Source organism: Dendrobium catenatum, unplaced genomic scaffold (genome assembly GCF_001605985.2).
Source record: "Dendrobium catenatum unplaced genomic scaffold, ASM160598v2 fragScaff_scaffold_156, whole genome shotgun sequence".
NCBI classification, from domain to species: Eukaryota; Viridiplantae; Streptophyta; class Magnoliopsida; order Asparagales; family Orchidaceae; genus Dendrobium; species Dendrobium catenatum.
Window position 1 is genome coordinate 7,096,075 of NW_021318618.1, and position 8,192 is coordinate 7,104,266.

The window sequence follows — 8,192 nt, forward strand, 5'->3', positions numbered from 1 at the left end:
ATTTTTAGGACTCTTTATATAGAAAATATGTGAAAAACTATCCAAAAATTGAATTTTTTAAGAGAATGATCCTATGATTGTACTGTACGATCATGGATTATCCATTATGAACAATTCAAAAAATTAGGGCTTCATTCTGTATGAACTTGGATAAACACAATTTCGTATACTATTAATCATCTATATGAATTCACATTGTACTATACTAATAGTTCAAAAATAAATGTATTCATTCAGTATGATCTGATATGAATCTAATTTCATACTCTATCAGTCATCTATACGAATTCACATCGTACTGTACAAACAGTTCAAAAATGAATGTGTTTATTCGGTATGTGGTGCAAACATAATTTTGTATTTTGTCACTCATCTATATGAATTGACATCATACTATACAAATAATTCAAAAATAAATTTGTTCATTCGGTATGATCTGGTATAAATCGAATTTCATACTCTATTTGTCATTTGAATGACTTGACATCGTACATTACAAATAGTTCAAAAATTCAAGCCATGATTTATTAATTGCATTATGGAGGAAAATACCTGTCAAATTATACAGTATAATTAAATATCATACAATACAATATGTTTTAAAAAAATTATCACACTCCCCTTATATTTCTGCATAATTATCAAATTACAAATACATTTTCTTAGACTCAAGAAATAAAAGTAGAGATATATAAACTCTATTACATGAAATCTTAATCTACCTTCTCTTGAAGTCTTCAGTAATTTGGAGTAGTATATGATTTCCCTGAAATATTAGTACATATAATAACAAATAGAAATATCCAATATATGCTAGGAGAAACAATAAAATAATAATAATAATAATATATTGTTATCATAAAAAATTATAATCTCAATGTTGATTCCTTATTTGCAACAAAAGGATATGAAAGTTTAACTAAAATGGGACATTTTGATATCCAATTTGAATTCCAATGAGAAAGGAAACATCCCTTAGGAGAGAGTTCCTTTCATTTGGAAATTCAAATTTGGATGACTTAAAAATCTTAAAAAACAAGAAACACTCCTTCAAAGAGTTATTTTCATTTAGATGCTTGGACATGACAAATCCATGGAGATCAAAGGAAGGAGATGAAGAATTGAAGAACATAAAGAAAAACATCCCATTTTAGAAACTTGAGTACTTATTAGGTTTAGAATCTAGATTGTTGTTAGTGGTGCCCGACCACTTTTAATTTCTACGAACCCTGGGTTATAATTAAGTGGCACTTGCTATAAGGCCTTTCTTACATTCATTCAATATATTTTGCTGGTGTATTATGATTGATTGTTTACCTACATGCTTAATTGTTTCATAATCTTTTAAGGTTACTTACTTTACATGTCATTTTTTTAGCTTATATACGATTAAGCCCTCTGAGGATCAAAATTATTCTACTCATCACTATGTAAAAAAGAATTAGGCGAACATAGAAAGATAATTGAATCTAAGAAGTAAGATTGGCCATGCCAAGGGTCCCATACATACATATTTAACTTCTCTTCCTTACTAGGCATCTCCCTGCCTTTGGGTCATGGTAAACTACATGACCTATAAGGGTGCAGCTCTATATAAGGGATGTTGTGCAACCTCTAGGGTAAAAATTATATTCTAAGATAAATTTTTAAAGTATTTCATATCATTTATGCATACAGGTCAATCATCATACATTATATTAGAAACCAACAAAATTAATAAATTTTTAATTACATTTAAGAATAATTATCCAACATAAGTAAAGGGGCCAATTTGAAACTTCTCTAAATGTTAGCCCCAATTTTTCAAAAACATTAATAACTACCTACCCTTCTTTCATAAAGATCAGACTTATGGTTTTAAAGAACCTAGGTGGTTTAATTGGCTCTCCAAGACATGCCGAGGTACGCCCAACTTTGCATGTCATTAATTAGGTTTGGGTCACTATCATTTAGTGTCCAACTTAGACCTAGATGTAAGGTGGACCAAAAATTAAAGGTCTCCAATATCGAGAATATAATCCCAACATTCTAATAATATGACAACTTAAATTAAAATCTTCTATAAACCAAAATGTAAAGCTAATACATAGGATAGATTGTAGTAATTCTAAATTATTTCAAAATCCTAAAACACTTCCTATTTTTCACCATTTGACCTCCAAATAATTGTTCAAATTTTCTCCAATCTCTACTAAAATTTTAACCTCACCCCTTTCGTATCACTTAAATGAAATTTCTACCATTAATTTAATCCAAAGTATTCATACAAAACTTAAAATTTTTATATTGAAATTAATTATGAATACTTGCCTTCATAAAATATTCAAGACCCTATAAAAATAAGATTCCGTTCATTTTAGCTCCTAAATATAATAGGGGGAAAGAAATTATCATTTTAGAGAAAATAGAAAAAAAATCTTGATATATCATTACCATCATATTCAAATGATTAATGATAAATGCAATTCTCTTTCCTTGGGAAGATATATTGATTATCACTATGATTCAAAATATTAAATAAAAAATACTATATCTAGATTATCATAGCTAAATACTCTATCGAACATCATCTTAACCCTTCAGTGACATATGTAGTTCTTTCTTGAATTTAACTATAAATAGGATGAACTTATAGTTTTATAATATAAATCCATTATGAAATGATAATTTCACCTTCAGAGATGATATATCATTTATAATTATGTGTTCAATTCAAAAACTAATTTTTTAGAAATCAAATTTTCCCAAAGAAAATATAATCAAAAATAACTTCGTGCTTTTCAATAAAACTTGAACATAGGTCACAGTCTTAATAAGATTAAGTTCATTTCTCTCATTTGCAATAATAGTTAATCCTCCTTTCTTAGGAACAGAATGAATGGGACTTACCTAATCATTAACAAAATAAGAGAAAGGATATATCTATCTAACCATTTTAAAATTTCTTCTTTACCACTTCTTTCATGCTCAGATTTAACCTCCTATGTGGGTCCGCTTTAGGTTGGCAGGCTTCTTCTAATAGAATCATATGTATACAAATGGAATGACTAATCTCCTCATTGATAGTAATAGACCAGACTAATGAAATTTTATATGAACTATGGACTTTAATCAACTTACCTACCTAATTTTTTCAAGCTTAACAGAAATAATGACATGTAAATTTTACTCCTCTGCTCTAAAAGGCATAATTTAAGTGGGCAGGAAGTGCTTTCTTATTCTAACTTTGGTGCCTCAACTACATATAAGCTTAAATATTTTCCTTTGGCTAATGTATCTACGACCTCAAAAATCTCTCCAAACATCCTATTGATTTCATTAAAATGATTAAAAACATTTCCTTCCATCTTATACAAATCATCCTCAAACAACACCATATGTCAAACTACCACCTAGAATTTCCTCCATAACTTCCTCTAAACAACTTTCAATAGAATCCCCTTCATAACAATCCTCACCCTGGTGTTTAGGAAACTTCATTGATTTAAAGACATTAAAGGTGACTTTCTAATCTTGGACTCTCATAGTTAATTCTCCTTTTTTAACATCAATTATAGACCAACTTATAGCTAAGAAATATCTATATAAGATAATAGGTATTTTCCTATCTTCCTCCATGTCTAGAATAATAAAATCTATAGGGAAAATGAATCTATCCACCTTCACTAAAACATCATCTATTTCCACCTTAAGATAGGTGAGTGGAAAATTAGTTGGTTGTAGGGTAGCATTGGTAGGTAAGACTTCTCTTAGGTCCAGTTAAAATGATAAAGGGCACATGATTAATACTAGCACCTAAAAATTTATCTCTTATAGACATCATTATAGTGAAACTATTAGGGTCCTTAAGCTTTTGTGGGATTTGTTTATGTATAATAGAACCACACTCTTTAAAAGGGCTATGATTTTAAAATCTCCTAATTTCTTCTTTGTACTTAAAATATCTTTCATAAATTTTTCATAACTATGCATTTGTTCTAGTGCTTCAACAACGATATTAATTATTAATTTTTTAATGATCACAAAAAAATCTAGAAAACTGCCAATCCAAATTTTATTTAAGAAAAGTCCGTCAACTACCTTCCTAATTGGTTTTTCTACTTCTTTGGTAAGTTGAGAATACTTCTCAGCATTAACATGTACTAATGGGGTTTTCACAATAATATCTTCTATTAGCTTTTATTTTTTTCTAACCACTTTCTCTAATTCTTTTTCACTCCTCACCTTAAAAGCTTTGAATTATTCCTTACCCTTTATTAACCAATAAATGCTTTTTATCCTTAAGTTGATTATTTAAGTGAAATCAAGGGGAATAATGAGGCCTAGTGTTTGCAAAAGTTTAAAGATGGTGATCCTATTTTCTTCTTTATTTGGCTAGCTAGAGTTCCAATTATTGTTAGCATTTTGATTATTACTCTAGTTAAAATTTGGATGATTTTTTCAAATGAAATTATAAGCATTTTAGAAAGTGTTATTTGTTTTATTGTTTAAGGCATTAAATGGAACTACTCTTGATATATTTCCATCATTAGAGGATCAGAAGATATTCTAGCTCTTCTATAGTAAAAGGTGACTTTTTGGGAAAATGATTCCAATATTATCTAATTTTCTAGATATATTCACTACTTATGCAATTAAAATTGATATAGCATCTGATTCATAAGCACTAGCTACCTTCCAAGGATTAAATCTTTTAAAGAAGCCATTAAAATATTGATAGTCATCTCCTCAATCAAAGCACATGCCTCATCAAATGGATTTAACATTAGAGAACCACCATCATTATCATAAATAACTTATCTAAGATAAAATTTAAGTCTAATATATAAGGTTTCAATGATTAGCCAATCTAAGAAGGCATGTTGAGGACACTTCCTAATGAGTTCTTTAAATCTTTCCCATGACTCATAAATAAATTCATCATCTAACTAGGTAAATAAGATGATATCATTTCTTACCAATTTTAGATGGGGATAATGTTTAGCTAAAAAATTATGGGCTAAGTCATTCCAAGTTGTAATTGAGCCTATGTAATAACTCAAATTTTTTAAAACAAATTTTACCTACAACAGTCAACAATTTATTCGGGAGTCATTATAAGCCCAAATCATAAATCATCTTTGTATAACATTTCTATTGTTGTGTTTTAGTTTTTTGCGTATATTCATAAAATAAAATCATTTTATTATTTATTAATTTTAATATTTTATTTTATTTTAATTTAAAGTTTTATTGTCATATTTTGTTATTTAAATATATTAAATTATGCTTATTTTCACATTTTGCTCTGCAACATACTGGTTGATTAGTTTATATTAGTGTAGGTTTTGAATTTGAATCCCTTGGTCTTCGGATTGCATGGTCGTGGTCGGGCAAGTTTAGCCAGCGCGATTAACACAGGCGGGCGAGCGAGAAGCTAGTTTGGGAGGGCTTTCGGGCATCACAGGTTTCCCAGGCAGGCCGGCAGGAAGATGCATGCATCCTAGGCGGGCCAGCGGGAAGATGCGAGCAGCCTAGGCTGGTTGGCAGGAAGCTGCTGCGAGCAGCCTAAGTGGGGGCGGGCCGGTGGGAAGAAGCTACGTGAAACCCATGCTACCCGAAGGGAATCTGTAGTGTGATGCCCATTTTTTCATCAATTTTCTTTATTCCGAAGGTTTGTTCCTCAAAAAATTGTATCGGTGGAAATATTCCACCGAAAACAAATTTCATGAGTTTTATTTTTTGACAAAACATGTTTTCGATGCTAATTTTATCGTCAAAAAATTTCGTCAAAAATCTATCAAAAAACTTACAAATCCACTGAAAAATGAATAACTTTCTGCAAAAAAATTTGCGGGTAATACATGATTTTCCTATAGTGTCAAGTCGGGTTGTTAGCTTAGGTAATGAATTTAACTATATATTAGCTTTTTTCTTAAGTTAGAAAGGAAATAACCTAAGTCATAAAAAAATTAGGATCTTCTTTTTAAGTTACCGCAAACTATGAGCTTTGCATAATTTGAATTATTATAAGTTTAAGAGCAAAATTATTACCTTGAATGCTAAGTCCTTTTTTTCTTTTATGAATGCCTTCTATTGTAGGCTATGATTTTCCATAGGCAGTCTAGGTTGATCATTTTCTAGAATTTGTTCAATCATTTTAAAGTCTTTTTGCATTTTTTTAGTTTTTCTCAATTTATAAGTGTCTTTTTATTTTCAGTATCAAACAAGATTTCGACTAGTTTTTTTATTACTACACATGCAACATTAAGCAACACAATAGAAAGTATATAAAACATTGAACAATAATAATTAATAGTGAGTAGTGGCAACACGAAGTAGATAAAATTAAAAATAAGGCTACATTACATTAGTAGTTTACTCAACATTATAAAATGCAAAATAGGATAACTAATTTCAAAAGTACCCCAATAATGATGCTAAAAACTTAACTGGTACTCTTTGTTTGTTTACACCCACTTACTAGTCCTATAATTACTATTTAATTTGCTAAGGTGTAAATCCTATTTGATATAAGTGCATCTTTCATGTCAAGTAATACAATGATGAGAAGAGTATCATTTCCATGGGGAGTTTAAAACTTTTCAAATTCATTTTAGTATTGTCTAACAAAAATACTCTATTTATCTAGCCATTTGATTCAAAAAAGGTTGTACAAAATAAAATAAAATAAAAAACTATAGTTGTGGAAGATAAATTCACAAATTATAAAATTTTTAAGCCTATGTTATTTAAATATACATGTTCGCATAAGAGTTGTTCTCTACCAATTATTGTTGTGAATCAAATAATAAACACTCATGATTTTTATTGTGCTTGTTGTAGTATTAGATGGGATTCAATCTAAGTATAGTTTTATTATCTTCTTAAGATCTCATATCCCTAATTATCAGATATCTATGTTATGGAAAGAATATGTTTTAAAACCTCTAATTATTCTTCTACTCCTCTATCAAGTATCTAGATCACATTAGGTTTTAAGTTTATGCATGACTCATACATAAACAAAATAAAGTTTCAAGGAAAGAAAATAGCTTGATGTAAATTATGAATATTAAACCTACTCTATCTAATTCATGTTTTTTAAATAATCATTAATTCAAAATAGCAAGATTAGCTACACATGGAGATACATTAAAAAAATCACAAATATTTTCATTTAGCTACAAAATAACATTCAAATTATAAAACAAATTATATACTAAAGAGCTAATTCCCCATGGGAATAGTCTCTCTCACTCACTCACACACACACATCTCTAAAATGTTTCAACTTCCCTATATGAATACAAAGGATGCTGTTTATAACATTACAAAGTAAATGAACTGGCAAATATCATAAATATTTTTAAAAGTACCCCTTCCATAATAAATCACAAGTTAGTCTAAAAAAGTATAATGTTGGCTCTTTTATATGGGTTTACCCTCCTGGTATGTTGTTGACTTATATTTGGAGTGCTTTCCTAAAATGGAGTTCACTTAATTTAGGGTTCTAAGGTAAGTTCAGTCAGTGGTAGCATGATATTCTTTATAGGTGAGAAAAGTTATAAGAGTTCAGTGCATAATATCATAGGATTATTACACATTTAAAGAATACTTATTGGTGGATGATATATGTTCAAGCTCCCATTATTCCTTGCTCTCTAAAAATGCCATATATTTAGTTTTTTACATGAATACCAAGTTAAACTAGCATATTTAAAGGGATAAACTTAGGCTTTCAATTACATTTGTTGGAGGCATAGTATGTGTGATATATCTTAAATAGTTCAATTAATTTTATTTGTGGAGAAATTGTAAGTAAGATGATTGATACAGAGTTTATTTCTGGCAACCCAAAAGTTCCCATTAGAAATATGGATTTGGTGTTTCTTGTAGAAGTGGATTCCAAGCATGAAACCACTTAGAAATTCTAGAAGAATGTTTTTGGATGTGATTTAAAGTTTTTGGTGAAGGTCTTCGTAAGTCAGGGATAAATCAATTGGGAAAAGCTAAGACTAGATAAAGATAACCTAGTTTGGGTTTATTTGATTATACTTGGAATATGATGTTAGTGGAGGGGCATAAGGGTGTAATGTGAAAGTTCGTTAGGGATGTTAAGCCCTATGAACTAGTCCCGAGGCTAACCAAGAGTTGGAGGGGGGGGTGGTGAATTGATATTTTAAAAAATTCTTTAAAACCAAAAGAACGAT

The 8,192-nt window shown here is 29.4% G+C and overlaps 1 non-coding gene across 1 annotated transcript; it reads left to right on the top strand.

Annotated features, from left to right (window-relative positions):
• Positions 1 to 4,854: 4,854 nt before the first annotated feature.
• On the top strand, positions 4,855 to 4,961 carry LOC114579021. Its single transcript, XR_003699898.1, has one exon. It is a non-coding gene; the product is annotated as a small nucleolar RNA R71 (small nucleolar RNA).
• Positions 4,962 to 8,192: the final 3,231 nt, after the last annotated feature.